Source organism: Oryctolagus cuniculus, chromosome 14 (genome assembly GCF_051225735.1).
Source record: "Oryctolagus cuniculus isolate XC-2025 breed Fujian yellow rabbit chromosome 14, ASM5122573v1, whole genome shotgun sequence".
Lineage (NCBI taxonomy): Eukaryota > Metazoa > Chordata > Mammalia > Lagomorpha > Leporidae > Oryctolagus > Oryctolagus cuniculus.
The window spans coordinates 39,242,751-39,253,545 of record NC_142880.1 but is presented as its reverse complement, the minus strand read 5'-3'; positions in this window follow the sequence as shown (position 1 = coordinate 39,253,545).

The window sequence follows — 10,795 nt, the reverse complement described above, 5'->3', positions numbered from 1 at the left end:
TTAATTGTTAAATTAACAACAGGAGTCACTGTGCACTAACTTCCCACGCAGGACCTCTGTCCTCAAAGAGTTGTGTTATGAGACTTAATAGTAAAACTTGTTTTCAAAGATTTACTTCATTTTAGTGTATTAAGTGGAGGATATTCTTTTGTCTTATAAGTTATAGTTATGTCTAAGTGCTTGCAAAAGATGTATCATTCTTGGGTTCTTCTTTAAAGTTAATTAAGTTTATATAAAAAAAGAATGCCTAAAAAAAGCGAAATCAACTTCAAGATGTGATGACTTTGAACAGCCCTTCTCTTGACTATTGAGGAACAGGAACAGGTGTTTTTTTTTTTTTTTTCCATACAATTTGTTGAACTCTTCGTATAGAGCTAATCTTCTGTGTATAAAGTCAACTGAAAATAGATCTTAGTAAAAAATTAGACTGGGAATAGGAGAGGGAGGAGGAAGAGAGGTGGGAGTGTGGGTGGGAGGGCGGGTACGGTGGGAAGAATCACTGTGTTCCTAAAGTTTGTATTTATGAAATACATGAAGTTTGTATACCTTAAATAAAAGGTTTCTTTGGGGAAAAATTAAATTGTACAAATTGACTAGTGATATTAAAAGTAAGATAACAAATATGTAAAGTGTATCTACTTTTACCAGTATCACACTCTTGTATACACATCTAGTGTATCTGTGGGGGAGAGATGCCACAAAGATGCGCTACTGTGTGCGTAGCTTTCCAGCTCTGCATTAGATGACATCACGTTGGTAGCTTGGAGTCGACCAAAGTAGGAATATTTACACCACAGAAACCAGCAGATTCCACAGATCCGGGCTCCCTCACATCCCTGGAGAGGTGGTTACTGAATGTTTACCCTGTACCACATAGGGGTCGGGGTGATGATGGAGCAGGCACACAGTTACCAGTTAACATTTTACAGTCTCTTCTGCTTTAAGACAGCTTAATTTTGGTTGATTCCCAAGGGCCACCAAACCTATCAAAGCTGCCTTTCCCTCATGTCCGCCTCTGCAGCCAAGGAGCATCTGGGCACAGGGGGACCTGGGGGGTCCTCAGACCTTGCTGCTCCCTGCTGTAGGGTGACTGCACGAGCTGCCACCGAGATGTGTGTCTGGAGCAGTGGGTGGCCCCTTGGCTGACTCCCTGCTTTGGCTCTTGCTGGCACTGTGGTCCCCTGGGTGACTCTTACGTGGTTGTCCTCTGTCATGAGGCTCCGGGTTGCAGGCTCAGTCTTTCCCTCCATCCCAGCCTCTGTGGTCAGTATCACCAGCTCTCATCAGCGCTACCTCCTGGACAAGAGACTTCCAGGCCCCTTGCCTGACACTTGCAATAGGAATTAGGGAGAAGAACCCGCCCTGGGGGCAAACACGGGCCATTTTCCTATCTGCTTCCTGTCTCCTGCTTTGGAGGCCTGGTGGGTGTCTGCCCTCGGAGTTCTGCACAGTAGCGCACAAACCCCCTCTCTGCCATTCACCAAAGCCCACCCCTATTCCCTAGGGTCTTTCCCCAGAGACGTTCATGGGTCTGATTCTTGTCTGCTCCCTTCTCTCCTCCTTTCCCCGCTCCTCATAGGCCTGCTCCTCTCCCTGGCAGAGATCTCTCTTATGCCACATTCTCTCCCTTCCTGTGCAGTATTTACCTTCACTTCCCAGAGGCCACACCGCCAGAAAGCTACAGAGAGAAACAACAAAGGGAGGAACTCAGCCGGCGCCGTAGCTCACTAGGCTAATCCTCCACCTTGCGGCGCCGGCACACCGGGTTCTAGCCCCGGTCGGGGCGCCGGATTCTGTCCCGGTTGCCCCCCTTCCAGGCCAGCTCTCGGCTGTGGCCAGGGAGTGCAGTGGAGGATGGCCCAAGTGCTTGGGCCCTGCACCCCATGGGAGACCAGGAGAAGTACCTGGCTCCTGCTATCGCATCAGAGCGGTGCGCTGGCCGGCGGCGGCCATTGGAGGGTGAACCAACGGCAAAGGAAGACCTTCCTCTCTCTCTCTCACACTGTCCACTCTGCCTGTCAAAAAAGAAAAAAAGGAGGAACTCAAACTCTCACCTACTACATAGGCGTGACTGCAGCAGGCGGTGCACCAAGTCTAGTTCAAGGCCATAGGTGACCATGTCAGGGGTTTTCTATCAATCTCAGCTGCTGTGACTTTTTCCTCCTCTCACCTCCCACACTCTTTCTCCTCCTCTTCCTCTTCTCCCTTGGTATCAGGGACACGCTGATGAATAAGGATAAGCAATTGAAACGAGGAAAATTGTCTCCAGGTTCTGCTCGATAAACAGAGATGGAAGGAGAAGCTATGCAAAATCAGGTGCATCTGGCTTGGCAGGGTGTTGGGGCTCACACACCAGCCTTTCCACAGCAGGGGGATGAAGGTAAGGTCGGGGCAGAAGCCAGGCCTGGAGGCGGACTGGGTTGCCACCTACCATGGACAGCCGAGCCTAGAGCGCAGGTTAAGGATGGTGCCCAGGCCTCGCCTACGCCTGCAGGCAGGTGACAGCAGTGGCCATCAGACGCAGGAAAATCCACGCACACGAGGCTCTTCCTGTTGGGGGCAGAAAGGACCAGGGCCTGGTCTTCTAATTCCTGATCCAGTGCTCTATGACAGCTCTCTAGTTTTGTTTTTATGCATTTACTTATTTTAAAAGATTGACTTATTTGAAAGAGAGAGAGAGAGGTTGATTTTTCCTCTGCTGGTTTACTCCACAAACGGTCACAACAGCCAGGGCTGGGCCAGGCTGAAGCCAGGCGGCAGGAGCTCCATCCAGATCTCCCCTGTGGGTGGTGGCGGCCCAAGCGCTTGGGCCATCTTTGCTGCCTTCTCAGGCCCACTAGCAAAAAGGCAGATGGGAAGCGGAGCAGCTGGAACTGAAACCAGCACTGCAATATGGTTGCTGGTGTTGCAAGCAGTGGCTTAACGTGCTGCACACCACTGCTGGCCCCTACTTATTTATTTTTTTTTAAGCAACAGAGCCCTATTATAAACTCCTAGATAAAAGTGAGGCTGCTTGTAGCTGTAGTGCAGGCAGAAGCCGGACCCCCAGCCCCATCTCAGAGCTCGCAGAATTGCCCCATCACCCATATCCTCGGAACACTGCGTGGAAACTACAGCAGTCAGACCTGCGCCTCCCATATTCCATACCTCCAACTCGCGACTATCAATACAGCAGCCACGTTTCCATGGCAACCTGCCCGTCTGTTGCAATGGTCCCTTATAGACCAAATTAGCCAGGATCGATGAGCTTCCTGCATGCAGAATTGCTTTTCTTTTATAACAAAAGTTTGAACAAATGATAGCAGAAACCACTCGGGAAAGCAGCGTCTGAGTCAACGCAATTAGATGGTTACGGGCAGCGCCTGTTCATCCCCGACACAGGTGTTCTCTGTGTGCCACGGTCTCCCAGCCTGTGCTCTCTGGAATGCTGTCTCGGTCCGTGCTGCCTCCCGCGGCCTCTCCCCTGGCAGCCTCTTCTCTCTGCTGTCTGCATGTGTCATTAGAAAGGACACGTCTGTCTGTGACATCCGGCTTCCCCTGGCTCGGCTCTCATGCGAGGAGATGGTGTCTTCAGAGACGGACAGATTTGGAATGACAGTGCCCATGTGGGCTTCCAGGAGCAGACCTCCAAGCCCACGCAGGCCCAGGCTTCACCCAGCCAGGAGCTTGTTAAGAGGCATTAGCCCTGGAGCTAATGATAGTCTGGCATTGTCCCCTGGGACACAAGTGCCAAGAATTCCTTCCGCAGGCAAAGCCCGAGAAGCTGAGGGAGGTTGGCAGAGCCGAGCCAGGCTGCATCTGTGAGTGGAGAACTGAATGTGGGCTCCGCTCACAATCTGACAGCCTTGACAGAGCCCAGAGACCCATGTTACCTTGTGACTGCAATGCCATGCCTTTGGCTTAAATATAGCCACTCCTGGCAAAGGCAGCAACCCAAACTGATTCTCGCGGAAGTGCCAGGCTTTCCGTCTTGCTGGGCAGCGTGGGGTGGAAGGGGATTAGCACATGTGCCAAACCACGGGCCTTTTGCTGACTTAGGACTCACAGCAAGTTTGCGATGTCTCTCTGGCTTTGGATTCTTCTGTCCCGTCCTGTCCATCATGCCCTAGTAGTTAAGGCCCCTGCCTCCCTGCACTGTTGGCCAAGGGTTTTGTTTTGGACAGAGACAGGCTTATGTACCAATCTCAGTACTGTTACCATCTGTGAACTACAATGCGTTTGGCCCATTTGGAATCTGCTCTTTGATGGTTGTTATTTGAGCAAAGTAGTCATTTGAGGACCTTTCTGGTCTGTCCGATCAGCAAAATTTACATAATACAGTGTTTTGCATATTGGTTTCAAGGGTTCAGGCAGCCCTGGTAGTCAGGGTCCCCACTGTACAGCACAGCTAAGGAGCAGAGTGGTGGAAGAAATGGGTGGTGCAGGGGCATCAAAGAATTCAAGGGTGTTTGTATCTGGTCCGAGTAACTTCATAAAACTGTCTGGATTCGTCTGTAATAAATTCTATTTCAAGTTAGTAAGAGTAATACTAGATTGATTTCAGGTATTTTTTAAAAAAATAATTTCAAAATTTGTAATTGCTAAAATTTACATGATATAAAATTTACCATCTTGGAACAGACATGTGGTACAGTGTGTGGGGAGCAACCCGGACTAGACTAAGTTACTGGAATTAAGACTTATTCTATGCATCTGCTCTCCCACAATATGGCGCTGGGAGAGGAGAAAACAGCTTCTACTCAGCTGCCTCCAGTTCAACCAATAAACTGTAGGACCTGCTCCTGATTGGAGGAGAGCAGCGTACTCGGCGTGTGGGTAGCAGAGTTGGGATTGGTGGAAGAGGACTATAAAGGAGGAGAGAGACAACATGCACCAGGAACATCTAAGGGGAACATCTATCTGAATAACACCTGTGCAGCCCCCGAGAGAGCCGGCCAGCGGTATGCCGCTCCCCCGCAGAAGTGGGGAAAGTGGCTAGGGGGAACCGCCCTTCCACGGAGGTGGAAGGGTCAGTAGCCAACCCGGGAAGAACCAGCAGCAAACCCGGGGAGGGCCGAGCAGACGAAAGAGCAGCGCAGGGTCCTGTGTCGTTCCTCCATGAAGACGGGGAGCGACACAGTGGATGAAACCACCACTTGGGACACTTGCATCCCATGTAGGAGAGCCTGAGATGAAATCCCACCTCTGCTTCCAATCCACATTCCTGCTAATGTGCACCCTGGACGGCAGCAGGAGATGGCTCAAGCACTTGGGTCCCTGCCACTCGTGAGATAGACCTGGACTGAATTTTTGACTCCTGGCTTCTGCCTGGCCCAGCCCTGATTGATGTGGGTATCTAGGGATGAAGCAGCAGATGGAAGGTCTCTGTCTCTCTCTCTCTCTTTCTCTGTTGCTATGCCTTTCAAATAAATAAAAATAAGCAGACTTTTAAACGAAGATTTATTTATTTGAAAGGCAGAGTTACAGAGAGGAGGGACAGAGAGAAAAAACATCTTCTGGGGCCAGCACTATGGCGTAGTAGGCTAAGATTCCACCTGCGCTGCTGGCGCAGAAGTTCATGTCTGGCTGCTCCACTTCTTTTTTTTAACTTTTGTTTAATAAATATAAATTTATAAAGTACAACTTTTGGATTATAGTGGCTCCCCCCCCATAACCACCCTCCCACCCGCAACCATCCCATCTCCCACTCTTTCTCTCATCCCATTCACATCAAGATTTATTTTCAATTATCTTTATATACAGAAGATCAATTCAGTATATACTAAGTAAAGATTTCAACAATTTGCACCCACACAGAAACACAAAGTATAAAGTACTGTTTGGGTACTAGTTATAGCATTCATTCACATAGTACAACACATTAGGACAGAGATCCTACCTGGGGAGTAAGTGCACAGTGACTCCTGTTGTTGATTTAACAATTGACACTCTTATTTATGGCATCAGTAATCACCTGAGGCTCTTGTCATGCGCTACCAAGGCTATGGAAGCCTCATGAGTTCGCGGACTCTGACCTTATCTAGACAAGGTCATAATCAAAGTGGAAGTTCTCTCCTCCCTTCAGAGAAAGGTACCTCCTTCTTTGATGGCCCATTCTTTCCACTGGGATCTCACTCACAGAGATCTTTCATATAGAATTTTTTTTTTTTTTTTTTTTTTTTTGCCACAGTGTCTTGGGTTTCTATGCTTGAAATACTCTCATGGGCTTTTTAGCCAGATCTGAATGCCTTAAGGGCTGATTCTGACTGATCCACTTCTGATCCAGCTCTCTGCTATGGCCTGGGAAAGCAGGGGAAGGTGGCCCAAGTGCCTGGGCCCCTATGCTCGTGTGCGAGACCTTGGAGAAACTCCTGGCTCCTGGTTTCGGATCTGCCCAGCTCTGACCATTGCGGCAGTTTGGGGAGTAAACCAGCGGGTGGAAGATCTTTCTCTGTCTCTCCTTCTCTCTCACTGTAATTCAACTTTTTTTTTTTTTTTTTTTTTTTTTTAATAAAGAGATCTTCCATCCACTGGTTCACTCCCTAAATGGCGGCAAAATTTAGGGTTGGGTCAGGCTGAAGCCAGGAGCCTGGAACTCCAGGGGTTCCAAGCCTGGAACTTGGAGGCCGTCTTTCACTGCCATCCCATGTGTGTTAGTAGGAATCTGGAACAGAAGTGTGGAGCAGTCAGGACTTGCACCTGCACTCATATGGGATTCCAGTGTCATAGGTGGTAACTTAACCCCCTGTGCCACAATGCTGACCCCCTAAAACAAGCAAACTTTAAAATTTGCCATCTTAACCATTTTTGAGTGTGTAGTTCAATGGCGTTAGCCATATTCACATTCATCTATTGTGCAACGGATCTCTAGAATTTCTTCCTCAATGTGTATTAAATGCCACTCCTCTTTTTCCCCCACCCTAGTCCCTGGCTACCCTCATTCTACGTCCTGTTTTTATGAATATGACTACTTTAGACACCTCATGTAAGTAAAATCATACCATTTTTGTCTTTCTGTGACTGGCCTGTTTCACCGAGTACCGAGTATTATATCATCCTCAAGGTTCATCCAATGTTGTAGTATGTGTCAGATTTTTTTTTCCTTTTCAAGGCTGAATAGCGTTCCATTGTATGTATAGAGCAGGTTTTGTTTCTTCACTCATCTTTCAGTGGACATTGGGCTGTTTCTACCTCTTGTCTGTTGTATATAGTGCTGCTATGAACATGAGTGTGCAAATATCCCTTTGATATTCTGCTTTCATTTCTTTTGGATATATATTCAGAATTGGGGTTGCTGGATCACACAGTAATTCTGTTTTTTAATTTTTTTCTTTACTATTTTCCATAGTAGCTGTACCAGTTTATTTCTCCACATCCTCATCAATATTTGTTTTTCTTTTTTTTATAGTAGCCATCCTAATAGATGCAACATGATAAAGTGGCTTTGATTTGTATTTCTCGAATGATTAGTGATGTGGAGCATTTTTTCATGTTTGTTGGCCATTTGTAGATCATCTTTGGAGAAATATTTATATTCAAATCCTTTCATCTTTCAAAATTGGGTCATTTGATTTTTTGTTGTTGTTGAGTTGTAGGAGTTCTTTATATTCTAGATATTGCCTTTAATCAGATTTATGATTTGCAAAAATTTTCTTGTATTCTGTAGGTTTCCTTTTTGCTCTGTGGCTTATGTCTTTTGATGCACCTGTTCATTTTTTAAAATCACTGAAAGCTGTAATATCTTACCAAGCCCTTACAAATAGCCCTATGAGGTGCAAGGACAGAGATCAAGATGGGCCATGCAGGGATGCTGACTCAGCACCACTTCTAGATCCCCGGCTTTCTCAGGCTCAGCCTTTGTCTCTGCTCTGACAACTTATGATGAAAGGCTGGTGAGGTTATTTGTGCACCCAACAGGCTCCTGAGTGTAATGAGGACTTAAGCTAGGATAGGGGTAGAACTATGGAAAAATTCCAGAACTAAGGTTAGATGTCACGGAAACCCAGGGAATGCCAAGGTAGAGTCCATGGTGATGCTTCCACAAGCCAGTGGAGTCAAAGTTTGCCAGCAAACCCTCGGAAGCCAGGTGAGAAGCCCAGAACAGATCCTTCTTCCAGTCCATGGAAGGAGCCAAGCCTGCTGATCTTGGATTTCAGCAATGAGACAATGCATTTCTGTTGTTGAAGGCACCCAGTTGGTGCCACTCATTACAACAGCATTTGAAATGAATTCAGAAGTTCATCCAAGAAACTGGTCATCTGGCATCCTTTTGGGAGCCAAGGTTTGTTTTGTGGTCACTAGTCTAGAGGTGTGTGAGTAACAAGTCTTTTCTCCTTCCTTCCTTCTGTAGGTATCACTCTGTCTCTCTTCTCATCATCTCCACCCATGTTTCCAGTCAGGATTCCTCCGAAGTGGAAGCTGGTGTATGCTGGCTGTCTTCAGGTCAGGTGCCTGTCCTTGTTTCAATTATCTGGGCCCCTGTGATTCCAGGGTGGGGGTGTGTATGCAGAAACACCTTTAGATAGAGGCCAGAACAATTGCCTTTCTGAGGCTTGGACTGTCTAGTGCAATAGAGGATATTTACAGCACAGTATTCCACCATGGGCATAGCTTGATTTTAATAATTTTACCAAACCTCCTGCCAATTCTTCAGAAAAGATTAAATAGCCAGTTTCATGCAGGGCTGTACTGTGGCAACACATTGAGTCTGGAATAGTAATCAACATAGCAAATGTTCATTTCTGTCTCACAGTATGTATCAGTGTGGGTCAGCTGAGTCTCTGCTCCACAGAGTCACTCGGGGATCCAGGCTCACAGAGGTGCTACGGTCTTGTGGCTGTACCACGTGGGACATATGGCCTCCTCGGCCGCCTGGAAGAGAAAAGTGAGCACTGGGGAACTTGTTTCCGTTTTCTTAGTACTGAGCTGACTCCACATGGCCCACCAGACTCCAAGAAGGCTGGATAATGTGTTCTTCCCCCATGCCCAGAACTCGGCAGGCCCAGTCATTGGTGATAACTAATCATGTTTATTTCCAGAGTGAAGTGTGTGTGTGTTTGTGTGTTTTATGGAGCGCAGTTTATAATCCTCTGAATAACAGTACATTGATGTTAGAATGCTTTCTGGGCTATGGCTGACCTAAGATTGACTGGAGGTTGCATATAGTTTTCCTTAGTAGCAGTTATTACGACAGTGGTCTCTCAACATAAGTGAGGGATTGGTTTCAGGACCCCATGGGACACTAAAATCCATGATGCTCAAGTACTTTATGTGAAACAGCATAGAATTTGCATGTAAACTAGATAAATCCTCTTAACACTTTACATCATTTCTATTTTACTGATAATTCCAATTAACATGTAAATGCTATGTAAATCATTGTCAAACTGTATTGTTTACGGAATGAGGACAAGGGAAAAATATCTGTACATGTGTAGTACAGATGAAAGTTTTTTCTGAATATATATGTATATATTTAAATAATTATTTTATTTATTTTGAAAGACAGAGGAGTTACAGAGAGAAGTAGAGCCAGAGAGAGAGAGAGATCTTCCATTCCACTGGTTCACTCCCCAAATGACCACAACGGCCAGAGCTGAGCTGATCCGAAGCCAGGAGCCAGGAGCCTCTTCCAGGTCTCCCACGTGGGTGCAGGGGCCCAAGGACTTGGGCCATCTTCTACTGCTTTCCCAGGCCATAGCAGAGAGCTGGATCAGAAGAGGAGCATCTAGGACTTGAACCAGCGCCCATATGGGAAGCCAGCACTGCAGGCTGGGCCTTTAACCCACTGTGCCACAGCACCAGCTTCATGAATATGTATATTTTGAAAGATTTATTTATTTATTCAAGAGGTAGGGTGCCAGAGAGACAGAAAGAGGTCTTCCATTGGCTGGATCACTCCCCAAACGGCTCTAACAGCCAGGGCTGGGACAGGCTGAAGCCAGGAGCCAAGAGCTCCATCTGGATCTCACAAATGGGTGACAGGGCCCGAATATTTCCACCTTCCATTGCTTTCCCAGGAGCATTAGCTGGAAGCTGCATCGGAAGTGGAGTAGCCGGGACTTGACCTGTCACTCTGATATGGGACGCTGGCTTGGCAAGTAGCAGCGTAACCACTATGCCACAATGTCAGCCCCTTTTCTGAATATTTTCGATCCACAGTTGGTTGAATCCTCAGATGTGGAACCCACGGATATGGAAGGCTGACTGCAAATCTCATTTTTCTCTCACTTAAGAGAGCATATCGCAGAGGAAGGGGGTGCAAATAGCATTGTAAGGGGTGATTTTTGAATCCACTGTAATTTTTAAGCTAAACCATTCACAAAGTTTGTTACTTTAAGAATTGAATAATAACTGAATTATGAATTCAGTGAGTTTGACATTATTTGCCTCCCATTTTCAGTTGATGAAGATGGTGTGTTGTGGGGCCATGCTGTGGTGTAGTGAGCTGGGTGCTGGTTTGAGTCCCAGCTGCTCCTCTTCTGATCCCACTCTCTGCTGTGGCCTGGGAAAGCAGTAGAAGATGGCACAAGTGCTTGGACCCCTGCACCCACATGGGAGACCCCGAAATAGCTCCTGGCTTCTAGCTTTAGATTGGCCCAGCTCTGGCCATGCAGCCATTTGGGATGGAAGAGCTTCCTCTCTGTCTCTTTCTCTCTGTGCCTGTAACTCTACCTCTCAAATAAATACATAAAATCTTTTTTAAAAAGATGATATGTTGTATTACTTTGGTTAAAAGCCACTACGCTACTCTACATTTTGCTAAGAAGTGACATTTTGGTAAGAAAGAGTTGGTGATTTAGAAAGTAGTGGGAAA